The 17,053-nt window shown below is 46.7% G+C and overlaps 1 long non-coding RNA gene across 1 annotated transcript; it reads right to left on the bottom strand.

The window, feature by feature from the left end:
- Positions 1-714: 714 nt before the first annotated feature.
- LOC148136465 (uncharacterized) lies at positions 715-13,513 on the bottom strand. The gene is made up of 2 exons (XR_015754461.1): positions 13,342-13,513; positions 715-1,011 (listed from the first exon to the last, which is right to left on the bottom strand). It is a non-coding gene; the product is annotated as an uncharacterized LOC148136465 (long non-coding RNA).
- Between the last annotated feature and the right edge of the window lie 3,540 nt (positions 13,514-17,053).

Raw genomic sequence — 17,053 nt, 5'->3', positions numbered from 1 at the left:
TTGTTTCAGATTTCTAGCATTTGCAGGATTTTGTTTTGAATAAAGATATGTCGATGCATGAGAGAGAGAGAGAGCAAGATTAGCCATGCAGGCAGATGAAACAATTCCATGACCTGATATATTCAAGATTAACCACGTTACTAAATAACTCATTGTGCCTTAAATTTCAAATCCTGTCAATAACATGAGCCCAAGGAGGGATGGTATGGTGCAGTGTTAGTGTCAGATTCAGTACTCCTGTCTTATTAAAGTCCTTTAATAAGTGGGCGGCACGGTGGCACCGTGGTTAGCAATGCTGCCTCACAGCGCCTGAGACCCGGGTTCAATTCCCGCCTCAGGCGACTGACTGTGTGGAGTTTGCACATTCTCCCCGTGTCTGCGTGGGTTTCCTCCGGGTGCTCCGGTTTCCTCCCATACTCCAAAGATGTGCAGGTCAGGTGAATTGACCATGTTAAATTGTCCATAGTGTTAGGTAATGGGTAAATGTAGGGGTATGGGTGGGATGCGCTTCAGCGGGTCGGTGTGGACTTGTTGGGCGGAAGGGCCTGTTTCCACACTGAAATGAAATGTAATCTAATCTAATCTTTACGAAATGGGTCAGTCTGCATTTCCTGAAGCGGATTCCTTTTCCATTTCCCCCCAGCATTCTCCCAAGTCTTGTTCTCCCCAGACAGCCCAATAACCTTAAATAGGAATTGCTCATTGACGTGAAGCTCTGATCAATACAATGTGTTTTATTGACGAGGTCAGGCCATGATTGAGAATGTGGTTGTACAATTCCAGGATACTCCTCCCCCAAACAGCCGAATGACATCCACTGTATGAAGGTTTCCTTGGAGAGAGATAGGAGGTTGCAGTCTGCAATGGGAATCCATCTCTACAGGACTTTCCACTCCATCATTTTACAACAATCCAAAAGGCCAGGGCATTGCAGTGGGAAAAGTTTCTCTTCTGGTTCACAAGGGCCAGCACGACATTTTGTACCCGGCTTGTTGCACCGTCCCAGGTAGACTGAAAAAAACAAGTTAGGGACAGGTTATTGGACATCCTGTAGTGATGGGACAGGGAGGGGGTGGGACAAACAATGAGAAAACAGGGTCAGTCAGTGTCACTTTGACAACCTCTCCCCACACGGGAAGTTCTGCAACGTTCACAGTCTCACACCCCATCCTGAACCGCAGCCAAAGGCTTTCCATGGAACTGAAAGAAGGGAACACTCGAATTTCCCTGGAAACACAGTGTGGTTCAAGCACAGAAAGAGACCTATTCAACCCAACATGTGCGTGCTGGCTGAATACATGAGCTCATTTCCCAACACCTGCTCCAAGCAGCGTCTGCTGCTTCGGGTGTGGAGATGAAATGATCTTTTTGGCTGGGTTGAGGGTTTCCACATCAACCACCAGCACGAGGCAGGGGATTGCAGACACCCACCAGCCTCTGGGGTAAATGACTTTCCTCAGGTCCCCTCTAACAATTCAACTGATCATCTCAAACCTGTGTCCCCCAGGTAACTGACCTCTGTAAGGGAGAACAGGTCTCCTCATCAACTCCAAGCCCCTCATTGTGATAGACACCTCGATTCTGTCAGCTCTCAACGGCTTGTGTTCAGAGGAAAGTAATGCGAGCCTATCCGATCCAATCCTCACATCTGGAATTTTCAAGCCATGGTAATATTCTTGTAAGTATTCTTCACAGTCTCACTGGAACACCGCTGTAATGTGGTGACCAGAACTGTGTACAAAGTTTCAGAGCTTCGACCTGATCTGTTGTTAGTGGAGTTACTTGGCTCTGTGTGTCACTCGCTGCTTATCACACAAGTCCTCCTGTTTTTACTTTCACCAGGCCACTCCCTCTTTTTCAAGTTTACCTGGTGCTGCCCTGGAATGCCTGACTGCACACTCCAGGGTTGAAAACTACAAATGCTGGAGATCACAGCGGGTCAGACAGCATCCATAGAGAGAGAGAGCAAGCTAACGTTCCCAGTGTCGATGGCTCTCCATCAGAGCTGTCCAAAAGGGTGGGGAGGGGAAGCATAATGCTTTAGTGGGGGGAGGGGGGTAGGGTGCTGGTGGAGAAGGGATGTTGTTAGTTCATATTAAGTGATCTTAGTTTGAACTATTAACATCCTTTCTCACCCAGCACTCTGCAATCCGCTCCACCCCTAAACTATCTCATAAATGCTGCACTGGCCACCACCATATTTCTGGTCAGCTCTGATGGAGAGCCATTCGGAGTGGAAACGTCAGCTTACTCTCTCACCATGGATACTGTCTGACCCGCTGTGATCTCCAGCATTTGTTGTTTTCAGTACAGGTGCCAGAATCTGCAGTACTTTGTTCCTAATCTCCAGGGTTGATCTGCCCACTTGGTAGGAATGGTAGCGTGGGGGATATGCCAGGCTGTAAGGTCTCAGATTGCATTGGAATATCATTCTGCTTATAGTGATGGCCCACAGTGCTCCATGGATGCCCAGTTTTGAGTTGGCACCCATTGTAACATGGTTATCATGCCATATGGCATGATGGAGAGTCTGCTTGGTGGGAAGACTTCATTTCATCTCCACAAGGACTGGGTGGTGGTCACTTTATGGAGTTGGGTGGGTGTTGCCTCTTTAAGGTCAGGTGACTCAGAAGGTGGATTGAGAGGGTCAGTCTATAACCTGATTATGGTGCTCAGAGGACAGTTTACCCTCCATCCACCTCGCGTTCTATATCTGTGAACCACAAACACAATAACTGGCAACGAGACGAGGTTTGGGCCACTAATTCTGTGTGATGCTGTTTTCTTTATTGTGAGGAATGACACCGTCAAGATTCAGTAAACAGTGTTGGATTTCGGAGGTAACATCGAGGGAACTGGTCTTAAAGGGACTCTGGCCCCAATCATAGAGTCATAGAGATGTACAGCATGGAAACAGACCCATCGGTCCAACCCGTCCATGCCGACCAGATATCCCAACCTAAGTTAGTCCTATCTGTCAGCACCTGGCCCATATCCCTCCAAACTCTTCCTATTCATATACCATCCAAATGCCTTTTAACTGTTGCAATTGTACCAGCCTCCACCACTTCCTCTGGCAGCATATTCCATATACGTACCACCCACTGCGTGAAAATGTTGCAACTTAGGTCGCTTTTACATCTTTCCCCTCTCACCCTATGCACTCTAGTTCAGGACTCTTCCAACCCAGGGAAAATACTTTGTCTATTTATCATAGCCATGCCCCTCATAATTTTCTAAACCTCTATAAGGTCACCCCTCAGCCTCCGATGCTCCAGGGAAAACAGCCCCAGCCTGTTCAGCCTCTCCCTATAGCTCAAATCCTCCAACCCTAGCAACATCCTTATAAATCTTTTCTGAACCATTTCAAGTTTCACAACATCTTTCCAATAGGAAGGAGACCAGAATTGCACGCAATATTCCAAAAGTGGCCTAACCAATGTCTTGTACAGCTGCCAACTCCTTTACTCAATACTCTGACTGATAAAGGAAAGCAGACCAAACGCCTTCTTCACTATCCTATCTACCTGCGACTCCACTTTCAAGGAGCTATGAACCTGCACTCCAAGTACTCTTTGTTCAGCAAAACATCCTCACAGGGAAGAACAGTTACTCACCGAGGAGTGGGCTGAGAGTGAGGATCATGAGGAGAATAACACGATGGGTGACACCCACTGAAGAATGATACACTAACACAATTAGTGAGAGAGCAGCCGGGATAGAGTACATTCACCGAGGTGACTCTGCCTGCAAACAGCGTCGAGACTCCAGTAGCAGGAAAACAAAATGGCGTATCAGTTAGGAGTGATGGAACTGTTTGATGAAGAGATAGGAAGTTGGATCTGTCCACCAAATGTTTTGAAATGCACTTAAAGGCTCATGAAGTGGCTGAAGACTCAGTGGTACCAGATTTCTGGAGCTCCATTGACAGAAAGGCATCACAATTCAAAGAAGTCTAATGCAAGTAGAGAAACCCGGGGAAATGACATTCCAAAGTCTGTGCAAAAGGTTGGGGAGTTATTTTGCACTGAGGTTGCACACCATTGCGGTACATTCTCGTTATTCATTCATGGGATGAGGGCGACACTGACTTGGCTGTGGGACTGGAGTCACATGTCAGCCAGGCCAGTTAAAGATGGCAGTTTCTTTCCCTGAAGGACTTTGGTGAAACAGATTTTTTTTTCAAAAATCGAGGATAGATTCATGGTCATCATTCGACTCTTAATTGCAGACTTTTATTTACTGGAATCATCTGCCATAGCGGGACTCAAACCCCTTCCCCCAGAACATTCCCTGACTCTCTGGTTTAACGGAAGAGAAAGTGAGGACTGCAGATGCTGGAGATCAGAGCTGAAAATGTGTTGCTGGAAAAGCGCAGCAGGTCAGGTAGCATCCAGGGAACAGGAGAATCGACATTTCGGGCATAAGCCCTTCTTCAGGAATGAGGAAAGTTTGTCCAGCAGGCTAAGATAAAAGGTAGGGAGGAGGGACCTGGGGGAGGGGCATCGGAAATGTGATAGGTGGAAAGAGGTCAAGGTGAGGGTGATAGGTCAGACTGGGGTGGGGGCGGAGAGGTCAGGAAGAAGATTGCAGGTTCGGAAGGCGGTGCTGAATTCGATGGATTTGACTGAGACAAGGTGGGGGGAGGGGAAATGAGGAAACTGGTGAAATCCGAGTTCATCCCTTGTGGTTGGAGGGTTCCTAGGCGGAAGATGAGGCGCTCTTCCTCCAACCATCGTGTTGTTGTGGTCTGGCGATGGAGGAGTCCAAAGACCTGCATATTCTTGGTGGAGTGGGAGGGGGAGTTGAAGTGTTGAGCCACAGGGTGGTTGGTTTGGTTGGTCCGGGTATCCCAGAGGTGTTCTCTGAAACACTCCGCAAGTAGCCGGCCTGTCTCCCCAATATAGAGGAGGCCACATCGGGTGCAGAGGATGCAATAGATGATATGTGTGGAGGTGCAGGTGAATCTGTGGCGGATATGGAAGTTTCCTTTGGGGCCTTGGAGGGAGGTGAGGCGGGAGGTGTGGGCGTAAGTCTTGCACCTCCTGCGGTTGCAGGGGAAGGTGCCGGGAGTGGAGGTTGGGTTGGTGGGGGGTGTGGATCTGACGAGGGAGTCACGGAGGGAGTGGTCTTGTCCTCACCTACCACCCCACAAATCTCCGTGTACAACGCATCATCCGCCGTCATTTCCGCCACCTCCAAATGGACCCCACCACCAAGGATATATTTCCCTCCCCTCCCCTATCAGCATTCCGTAAAGACCACTCCCTCCGTGACTCCCTCGTCAGATCCACACCCCCCACCAACCCAACCTCCACTCCCGGCACCTTCCCCTGCAACCGCAGGAGGTGCAAGACTTGCGCCCACACCTCCCCCCTCACCTCCCTCCAAGGCCCCAAAGGAAACTTCCATATCCGCCACAGATTCACCTGCACCTCCACACACATCATCTATTGCACCCTCTGCACCCGATGTGGCCTCCCCTATATTGGGGAGACAGGCCGGCTACTTGTGGAGCGTTTCAGAGAACACCTCTGGGACACCCGGACCAACCAACCCAACCACCCTGTGGCTCAACACTTCAACTCCCCCTCCCACTCCACCAAGGATATGCAGGTCCTTGGACTCCTGCATCGCCAGACCACAACAACACGACGGTTGGAGGAAGAGCGCCTCATCTTCCGCCTAGGAACCGTCCAACCACAAAGGATGAACTCGGATTTCACCAGTTTCCTCATTTCCCCTCCCCCCACCTTGTCTCAGTCAAATCCATCGAATTCAGCACCGCCTTCCTAACCTGCAATCTTCTTCCCGACCTCTCCGCCCCCACCCCAGTCTGACCTATCACCCTCACCTTGACCTCTTTCCACCTATCACATTTCCGACGCCCCTCCCCCAGGTCCCTCCTCCCTACCTTTTATCTTAGCCTGCTGGACAAACTTTCCTCATTCCTGAAGAAGGGCTTATGCCCGAAATGTCGATTCTCCTGTTCCTTGGATGCTGCCTGACCTGCTGCGCTTTTCCAGCAACACATTTCCATCTCTGGTTTAACGGTCCAGCGATATGACCGTTATGCCATTGTCTGCCTTCTGTTCCTATAAACATTTCCAGCAGGAAGGAGAGTCCATCACCCAGTTTGGGTGGCATTACAGAGGTTAGTGGAACACTGTGAATCTGCAGATTCCTTTCTGATGCCCTGAGTGACCATTTTGTTTGTGGCCTCTGACAGAAAGCCATCCAAGAGAATCTGCTAATGAGGAGAGACCTGGATTTCAACAGCTTTTGAAGTTGCCACCTCAATACTGTTCGCCGCCAATGAAACAACACGATTGGCTAGGCCCAGCAGTATAGAGTGGGGGAAGATCAGCAGGTTTCGGAATGGCATCAAGATGGCAAGATTGGGCACATGGAGTCAACATGATGGATTCGAGAAGCTCAGAGCTGCAGGCAGAAGCGAATGGGTCACATTACCCAAAATTCCTAGGGACCACGTCATCAAGAGAAGTGGAGTCTAAAGGAGACAGTTTCTAGGAAAAGGCATAAGGTAGATGAGGCCTGCCAGTGGGTAGACCAGGAATTCGCTGGGTGTGTGGGAGAACCAGAAGGCCCAGAGTCAGCAGAGCTTTGGTTAGACATCCTGATGGTACAGAGTGAAGCTGAGAGTTTTTGGGTTCTTTCCAAAATATAGAGTAAGACATAAACCTGGAAGTGGATACAGGGGCAGTCATGCCTCTAATCCCAGAATCAATAGTTAACCAAGATTACACTGTGGATATATACAGAACATGTCGTGCTGCTGAAGGGCTATGAACTGGCAAAATTATAACTAAGAGCCCGGTGTGCGAACTGCCTCTGTACGAAGTAAAAGGTGGCAATTCTACATTATTTGGACCTTTCGGATTACAGATGTTAAAGTAAAATCAGGGTCAGGTTGATAGGCTGGTGGACTCATAAACAGGTTTGCAAGAGATTTTGTACAGTTGCAAATATGCCTTCAAGGGAACCCTGGGGGAAATGAAAGGAGTAGAAATTAACCTTTAGCTGAAGCAGTCAACCCATTGCTGAGAGTAGATCAATACCCCATTCCACTCAGAGAAGACCTTTCCAGTGGACTGGTTGAGTGGAAAGTGATTCTTAGAGATGGGCCTGTCACAGATGGGGGTCATGAGGAGTCTGACCTGCCACTGATGGCAGTAACACACACATTCACTGTATCATACAGCACAGAACAGGCCCTGCAGCCCACCAAGTCTGGACCAACATAACTCCCACTGAAAGTCCTCTCATTTCAATTTCCTGCACTTGTCCCATACCCTTGAATACTCTGATGTTTGAAGTGCTTATCCAATTTTTTTTTTTTAAAGTTTGTAAGGTTTCCAGCCTCCACTATCTTCCCAGACAGTCCATTCCAGATTCCTAGTACCCACGGAGGAAACATTTTTTGCCTAAATCCCCTCTGAATCCAACCCCTTGCCCTAAGACTATGTCCACATGTGACTGACCCCTCAACCAATGGGATCAGCTGCTCTCTATTCACCCTGTCCATGTTCCTCGAGCTTAAAAACTGTAATCATGTTCTCTCTCAACTTTCTCGGATCTAAAGAACACAGTCCAAACATATCTAGTCTCTCCGTATCACTCAATTTGTCCATCCCAGGCAACACCCTGGACTGTATCCTCTGTACTCACTCAAGTGCGATCACATCCTTCCTGGAGTGAGGTGAGCAGAATACTGCAGCTGTGGCCTAACCAAAGCTCTGTATGACCCTAACTTTACCTCCTTGCTCTTATACTCCATGCCACAACAAATGAAAGCAAGTATCCCATCTTCCTTCTTAATGATCCTATTCACATGCTCTGCTAGCCTCATGGATCTGTGAATAATTACAAGAGTCCTTTGTTCCTCTGAGCCACCCAGTCTCCTGCCATTCATTAAATACTCCCTCATCTTGTTTCTTCTTCCAAAGTGCATTACCTCGCACTTGTCTGGATTAAATACCATCTGCCATTGGTCTACCCATCTGACCAACCCACCTCTACCTTCCTGTAATCTTCAAACATCTCCTTCACTATTAAAAACTCCATCAATTTTGGTGTCATCTGCAAATTTGTTTAACATGACCCCCGCATTTCCATCTGTATCATCGATGTACATGACAAACAATGAGTTCCCAGTACTCATCCTTGTGGGATACCACTGGACACCAGTTTCCAATCAGCATCCTTCTACCATGACCCTTTCAATCTTATTACGACACGGGTTTCTGATCCATCTCACCAAATGTCCCACTGTTCCATGTGCTTTAACCCTCTCAATCAGTTTCCCATGTGGAACCTTGTAAAAAGCTTTTCTAAAATCAAATCAACTCCATCAACTGAACTTCCCACATCCATACACTTGATCACTTTGTAAAACAATTCTCACCAATTTCTCAGATATGACTTTCTTCTGACAAACACCTGTTGACTATCTTTAATTAACCCATGCCTGGACAAGTGGGTATTAATTCGCTCCTTCAGAATTTTCTCCAACAGTTTCCTGACCACTGACATGAGACTCATCGCTCTGTAATTTTCTGGTTCATCTCTATCAACCTGCTTAAAAAGTGAAGTCACATTAGTCATCCTCCAGTCCTCTGGCACTTCCAATATGGCGAGAGAGGAATTAAGAATTTGTGTCAAATCTCCCACAATTTCCTGCCTTACCTCCCACAGCAACCCGGGATGCAATTGATCCGGGCCACGGGAGATGTCTGTCTTTAAGCCCAACAGACCCTCCGACACCTTCCCATTTCCCATGTCAAACTGTACAAGTCTCTAACAGTCCCTTTTCCTGAATTCCATGCCTATGTTCTGCTTTTCCCGAGTGAAGATTGAAGAGTCATTCAACACCTCTCCAATATCTTACGTCTACAGAGCTTGTCCCCTTGGTCCCTAATGGGCTCTACACTTTCCCTCATTAACCTCTACCCTTAAGTTTATTTCTAAAATATCTTTAGGATTCTCCATAATCCTGTTCCCAAATCCTTTCTAATTTCCACGTTTTGCTCTTCTAATTGTTTTCTTAACCTCCCTTCTGCATTTCCAATAATCCTCTCAGGCCATAACTGAATTGTTTTCTTTGGACTTGCTAAAAACTCTACTCCTCTTCTTTATCCAGAGTTGAATTGTCTGGGACATTCAGTATTCCCTGAACCTATTGCTCCTCCATTTCCCTTGAAAGGTGCCGTGTTGCTCTTGTACTCTTCCCAGCTCCTTTCTGAAAGCCCCCATCCCCCATTGCTCTCCTGTAGACGTACGCAAACGGAGCTGTTCCCAATGTACTGTGGCTAGATACTGCTTTATTCTAATACAATTAGGCTTCCCCAGTCAAAAGCCGACCTCTACAGGCCATTTCCTCCTTGTCTAGAACATTTTTTACGCAGATTCTATCGTGGTCACGATCACTAAAATGTCCCCCCACTGCCACATCGATCACTTATCCAGCTTCTTTCCCCAGAACCAGTTCCAGCATTGGCCCTTCGACACATTGATACAGAAACCCACCTGGATACATTTCAATAAGTTCACCCTCTTTAAATCCTTTACCCTATAGCTAGCCCAACTTGTACTGGGGAGGTTGAAATCATCTTGTATTATTAGCCGATTATTACCCTAACTCCCTTCTGTGAACTGTCTACATATTTGCTGTTCTATTTCCCACAGATTCTTTGGGGGCCTATAATACACTTTCAGTAAAGTAGCTCTCTCCTTAACATTCCTACAGTCTACCCACAAAGCCTTGTTTGAGGAACCTGCCGAGATATCATCTCTCCCTAATGCAGGAATTGATTCCTTAATTAATAGTGTGATACTATTGACAGCCTCTTCTGTTTCACCGAAAGATCCTGTAACCCTGGAACGTTTAGTTGCCAGTCCATCCCTTCTCTCAATCTTGTTTCTGTGATGGTAACAGTATCATGCTTGCATGTGTCAATCCATGCCATTAACCCATAAGTCTTACCTGTTACATTCCAAATATGAAAGACCGTGTCACCTTGCCTTTGTCTTTTGACACTCAATATCGTTGAACTCACTGTGACTTGCTTCTGTTCCTGTAGCATGATGTGTCTCTGTTGAATCAATATTCTGTGGTCCCCTCCCTCTGTCAGACTAGTTTAAACTCCTCCCAACAGCACCAGCAAGCCTCCCTGCCAGGATGTTGGTCCCAATGTGGTTCAGGTGCAGACTGTACTATTTGTCCATGTCCCACCTCCCCAGAAACAATCCCAGTAATCCAGGAATCTAAAACCCTCCCTCTTGCACAAACTCTTGATCCACACATCTATCTACTTTATTTTCCAGTTTCCAAACTTTCTAGCACGTGGAACTGGGAATAGTCCAGAGATGACAACCGTTGAGGTCCTGCTTTTTAATCCTCCACCTCGCTCCCTTAATTCTTGATTCAAGGCCTCATTCCTCCCTCTGGCCATACCATTGTACATGTTGCTACCAACGACTTTAACTCATCACCCTTCCCTTTCAGGATGCCCCGCAGCCATTCAGTGACATCCCTGACCCTGGCACCAGGGAGGCAACACAGCATCCTGGAGGAACGTCTTCAGCTGCAGAAACACCCGGCTGCTTTCCCGACTAAAGAATCCCCGATCACTGTTGCTCTTCTTTCCTTCTTCCTCCCCATCTTGTCTAGTCAAGCTGCTCGTGGTGCCAGACGGCTTGGATCTGACTGCATTCCTCTGAGAAGTCAGCATCCTCATCAGCTTCCAACATTGAATCCTGATGAGTGAATGGGACACCAGGGGACTTCTGCACTCACAGAGGGTAGTGGATAAAATTCTGGGTGGATTGCCTGGTGTCTGCTGCTACCTGGATGACATTCCGTTCACTGGATCCGCCAAAGAGGAACATTTGAAGAACCTAGAAGAAACTTTCAAAAGGTTCTGGGACCACAGCCAACAAGTAAAAAGGGAGAAATGTGAGTTTTGTAAAGACTCCATAGAGTGCCTGTGCCATATAATCCATGGAAATACACAAGGGACCCAAGAAATTGGAAGCTATCAGGAAGGCCCCAAGACAAGAATGTGTCCCAACTGAGATCGATCGTGGGCCGTGTAAATTACTATGGAAAGTTTGTGTGCATCTGACTATCGTGCTAAAGCCCCTGCTGGGGAAGGGCAGCAGTGGACATAGACCCAGGGATGTGAGGGAGCTTACCAGGAAGTGAAGCACACTTTAAAAAGATCAGAACTGTTGACCCATTTTGAGTCAAAGTTGCCAGTCCAGTCAGCATGTTTGTACACTTCCAGTGCAGTCAACATGTTAATACAGTTCCAGTACAGTTAGCATGTTTGTACACTTCCAGTGCAGCCAACATGTTAATACAGTTCCAGTACAGTTAGCAAGTTAATACAGTTTAGATTAGATTAGATTAGATTACTTACAGTGTGGAAACAGGCCCTTCGGCCCAACAAGTCCACACCGACCCGCCGAAGCGCAACCCACCCATACCCCTACATTTACCCCTTAAACCTAACACTACGGGCAATTTAGCATGGCCAATTCACCTGACCCGCACAGCTTTGGACTGTGGGAGGAAACCGGAGCACCCGGAGGAAACCCACGCAGACACGGGGAGAACGTGCAAACTCCACACAGACAGTTTCTCGTTAATTTTTTAAAGGATTTTAAATGTGGATTTAATGTGGATAATGTGGATTTAAGATCGAAAATGAGTCAATCATGCTCTTGTTAAATGGTGAAGTGGGATTGAGGAATGAATGGTCTATGTTCCAAATTGTTCCGATGTTCCGAATGCAAGAAATATAACAACCAACAGAGAAGTTTACAAACCACAGCTTTAGACCAGAGACAAAGTTTTGACAATGAGCGCGAATCCTTCTCCGCTTCACCAGAGGGTTTGACAGTCACAGACTGGTTCTGAACACAGTCAGAAAACCACACCCCACCACATTCCTTATGCCCAAAATGTCGATTCTCCTGCTGCTCAGATGCTGCCTAACCGGCTGTGCATTTCCAGCACCACACTTCAATTAGAAACGTAGAGTCCTAAAACAGAGAGACAGGCCCTTCAGCCCAAACTGGTCCATGCCAACCGAAATATTTGGGCCTCCTGAGAGACTGTGGTGTCCATGTTCGGGCCTCCAGACAGAATGATGTTCTCCAAGACATCAGTCAAATTCCCAACCCTTCAAACAGCAGCACTGGAAATTTATGGCCCTGGGAATTAGTAGATCACATTCAATGTCTCATCCAAAACCCAAATCATCAACAATGCAGCTCTCCCACGGTGGATTGTGTCAGCAACCCCACAGCTTGGTCACTCCAATCCTCAGCAAACCAAGTTGGCAGCCACCTGTTTCCATGACGATGACCACCTTCTTAGTAGCTGATCTCTGTGGTGGCTGCTGTATTCATCAAACAAATAAATTCGGGGATGATGGTGTAGTGATACTGTCACTGGGCTCGACGTGAAGGGGTTAATGTCCTGGGGACAGAGGCTAAAACCCCACCAAGGCAGCGCGTGGAATTTAAATTCATTTCATAAAATCTGAAATCAAATCCCAGTTTCAGTCATAGCGATCATAACAATATCAACAATTGTTTCAAAACGACATCTGCTTCACTAACTATCTTCAGGGAAGAAAATCTCCTACCCTCACCCAGTCTGGTCTCCATATGACTCCAGACCGACAGCAATGTAACTGGCTGTGATCTGAACGAGGAAACAGCACAGCAGGACAGCCGTTTCAAGGGCAAGTAGAGATAAACAAAAAATACTGTCCTTGCCAGTGTTGCTGACATTCCATTCGTTAAAAGCTTAAAGATGATTTAAACTGTTTAAAATTTCTCACATTCCTGACTTCACTCGTGTTTTGAAAATCTGACCCACATATGTTGACTAGTTCTTTAAATATTTCCAGTATTATTCCGAATTCACCCTTCCTAAATCTGTGAAACGAGACAAGAGAATATAATGAATTTCCAATTCACTCTTCACGGTCAGGACAAGTGAGCATTCTGCGGGAGGAATTCTCCCACTGTCTAATACATTAGCGCTGTGTACAAACTGTGTCAGTGCACTGAGTGCAACACAGTACTCCAACTTTCCACTAGAAAGGAATTTGCTTTTTCGTACTGATCAGCTTGAATCAGCTCAAATCCATTCCCTCTCCAGGCTGAGCTACCAATAAACAAATGTACATGGGGTTGGTACGAATCGCATTTTTTAGTCTTTATCAGAATCAGCTTCAGTCAGGCATTAAACAGAGCTAATCTAAAAACTGTCTGCAAACAGCCGGGTGAGACAACGCAAGAATGTACCTGCGAAATGTCCCCGGAAACCTCCGAGAGCAGGAGTGCACTGAATAAGCAGCAAGACACCAATAACCAACAGCATTCCCTTCTTCATCTTCTGCAAAGAATTTCACAGGATCAAACTGAGATAATGAGTCGGGAGAAGTTCCTGAAGCAGGATGCCAAGCTTTTGCTTTCCTTATAATAGTGCAAAGGGCCAGAATCTCCTCTTAATCCCTTTCCCTTCTGTGTGACAGTGAATCCGGTGAACAGATTGACTCAATTGACACTCCTTCAGCTTTAAGTCACAGCGTTCTGTAGTTTGGCCTCTCTCCAAGTTTTAGTATGCTCTGTCTACTGAGCTGGTCTGCCAAGGATACAAATAGAACGTATAGTTCATGAGTATGCATGATCATAGAATCCCATCAGAGTGGAAACAGACCATTCAGGCCAACCAGTCTGCATGAACATTCTGAAGAGAATCGCACCCTGACCCATCCCCCTATCCTATATTTCCCATGGCTAGTCCACCAACCTGCACATCCCTGCGCACTATGGGTAATTTACATTGATTAATCCACCTAACCTGCACATCCCTGAACACGATGGATAATTTACCATGGTCAATCCAGCTAACCTACACATCCCTGAGCACTTTGGGTTATATAGCATGGCCAATCCACCTAACCTGCATCTCCCTGAACACTATGGGTAATTTATCATGGCCAATCCACCTCGTCTGCATATCCCAAAACACTATGGGTAATTTATCATGGCCAATCCATCCAACCTGCACATCGTTGGACTGTGGGAGGAAACTCAAGCAGACACAAGGAGAATGTGAAAACTCCACACAGACTGTCACCTGAGGATGAATCAAACCCGGGTCCCTGCTGCTGTCTAGCAGAAGTGCTAATCACTGAGCATCGGACCATGGACATGTCAATCAGTGGCTGGGGATAACAACCATTGATGTGAGTTCAAACACTTCAGTTAATGAACCACATTTGTAATAAAGGTGGCCCATGTGAGAGAACATTGTGATCTGAGACATGGTGCAGGATGGAACGCTACTGTTCCTGGGGGCGCTTAAACACAGATGGGTCAGGGACCATTCAAAAGGGTTGAATTGTGCCTCAGTTGGGCAGGGCCCAGTATCCTGAGTTCACAGGGGATTTTACCTGCATGGTTGGAGAGGTTAAAAGTATATTAGCAGAGGGGCTGTTATATTCAATAAGGATATCTTACGCCAAACTGTTTGTGACAGTTAGTCAAGAGATAAAGGCCCATCTTTATAGAGCTGATATGCTACATTTGTCCAGCCTATGTCATTATGATCTGCGTGGACCATAACAACTGGATCCTTCTTTCCAACTCCAGGTTCCTTTCCAGCCCTGAGCAGTTGCCCAGAAACCCAGGCACCCAGCAGCTAACACAGCCATTTGGACACACGCAGTTACCCAGAAACTCAGGCACCCAAACAGCTAACACAGCCATTTGGACTCATGCAGTTTGCTGCAAAATGCAATGTCAAACCTGCTCACTATACCTTCGCTTACAGCCACTACACTCTTTATTACTCCTCCTCATCAGTGACTACCTGTAACAGGGTGCCATGTTCAGTGCCCTCTTACTCTGTCTCCCCATCCAGACAAGCAGCAATCTGATGGAAGGTTGCAAACTCCTGCAGTGCTGTCCCCTGCTCTCCCCACCTGTCTAAATCACAGTCACACTCTCTTTCCTTGAACACTGATGAAATCAGAAGATCCAATCCCATGAGCTGTGACTGACACCAGGGACCACCACCTTTCCCCCCTCCAACTCCACGATGTGTCAAATAGCCTGCTGTGCAGCCTCCAACTCATAAACCCGGTTCCGAAACCGATTGAACTTCAAACACGTAACACAAACAGGTTTGATCCAAATGTATGCCAGTATCCCGTGAATCCCTAAATACTGCAATTGTGACACATTACTCAATCTGCCATTCAGCAGTGTCCCCAAAGGGTGGGGTAGGTACTAATTGAGGCAGGTTTTGTTAAATAATGTGCTGCTCGAGAGAAAAAAAAAACACCCCTACGCCACCCTTTGGTACCCCTCTGTCACAATCTGGCACCATCATACCAAAACAACTCATCACTTCCTAGATATCCAGAACTGACCAAGACCCATGGTGCAGCACCACCATTAGAAAGATACTGTGCACCCAGACAAAGGGTTGTCAGTCTGGAGCTGCCCGACATAGTTCCTGACACTGGCCCTAGACGTCTCAGACACTGGAAATTTTGTGCCTCTCCTTGTGTGCAGGGACATGGAGATGCCACTGATGGGGATGGCTTGATGCAGAGGCAGGGCATCCTTTTCACCCAGGCCAGCAGAGGATGCCATTCTACTGGAACCATGCCAACCTGGGTTACCATTCAGGCCAGTGTAGCCCCAACCATCTGAAGGAATGCACAGAATAATGAGAGATCAGTGACCTTCTCCACTCTGCCAGGGAAAGGGCCACCACATTCTCATTGATACCTCACACTCCCTCTACCTCTGTTACTGTACCCACCATTTCCTCCAACACCTTCCCTCCTCACTCTCACCCTCACTAACGTCTGACCCTGAATAACCCTGAATCTCTTCTGCACAGCCTACTCACCCCCTCAGGACATCTCCACAGATGCACTGAAAGTAATAGTGTGTTTCCAAACTTTCTCTCCTTCACCCACTGGGTGCAGAGTTGCCAACTCTGATCACCTTGAGTAGCTGACTGACCATGTCCAAGCCCATGTAATGGTATTGTTTTGCAGTTTGTTTCCATAGTGATTAGTCACTGAAACAGATTCATGTGAGTGTGCAGATATTCTTCAACATCTAAACGTACGTTTTAAGGAAAAAAGAGAAAAAAAAGCTTTAATACAAACAACAAGGCCAAATTTTAAACTGATCCTCATCATATTCCTTTCACTGTGAGTCAGTTCCAGTGAAATTTCACTTTTATCTCAATTCTTTAAGTTTTTAAATTAACAGATAGCTCCTAATTTCTTGGCCTCAGAGTGTAGAGACATTTTCACGATGCTTTTCCAGGTTCACTAGCACAAACGTTTCACAATATGTTTCACAATGTTCTTCACGAAAAAATCGCATGAACTGACTGACCATGTAATGCTGGTGCAGAGTATAATCCTTTGTGCACCGTGACACCTTGTGTGGGGGATGGGAATCGGGTAACAGCGAACGGGAACTCACTCTATAAAAGAAACTGTGGTTAATTCATGTATCGCATTCCAGAGAAATGGCTTTTATTAAATGAGCATTATTGAGGAACCACCTGTGTAATATGAGGAAAAAGCTGAAGGAAGACCCTCTTCTGTGACGGAACAAATTGGATATTGATGTTAAAACAGATGATGAAATAGACTTCTCCCATGGTTTGGCAAAATCCAAGCATGTCAGCCAAAAATCTGTGAACAAGCAGCAGCTGTGACTGTTACCAAGGCAGGTATCCGTGAGAATGGAATTGATAGTGTTTCCCCAACAGTTCCATCCCTGCGTGAGGAGACAGAGTTGGTGGATAATGTCACCCATGAGCTGGAAGGGGGAGATGAAGGAATAGGTTCCCTTAGGTACAGTTAGGGAGGAGATCGAGTCCTGTTCCACCACTGAAGTGAAAAAAGGCCTCTTTCAAAATTGGGTTGTACTGACGGAGCCTTTCCATAACTGTTATGGGGACTGCATTCCTTACATT

Source organism: Chiloscyllium plagiosum, unplaced genomic scaffold (assembly GCF_037043375.1).
Source record: "Chiloscyllium plagiosum isolate Xiang-an unplaced genomic scaffold, Cpla_swu_hap1 HiC_scaffold_45, whole genome shotgun sequence".
Taxonomy (NCBI): Eukaryota; Metazoa; Chordata; class Chondrichthyes; order Orectolobiformes; family Hemiscylliidae; genus Chiloscyllium; species Chiloscyllium plagiosum.
Note: the sequence above shows the minus strand (reverse complement) of the source record. Positions and strands in the feature narration are given on the sequence as shown.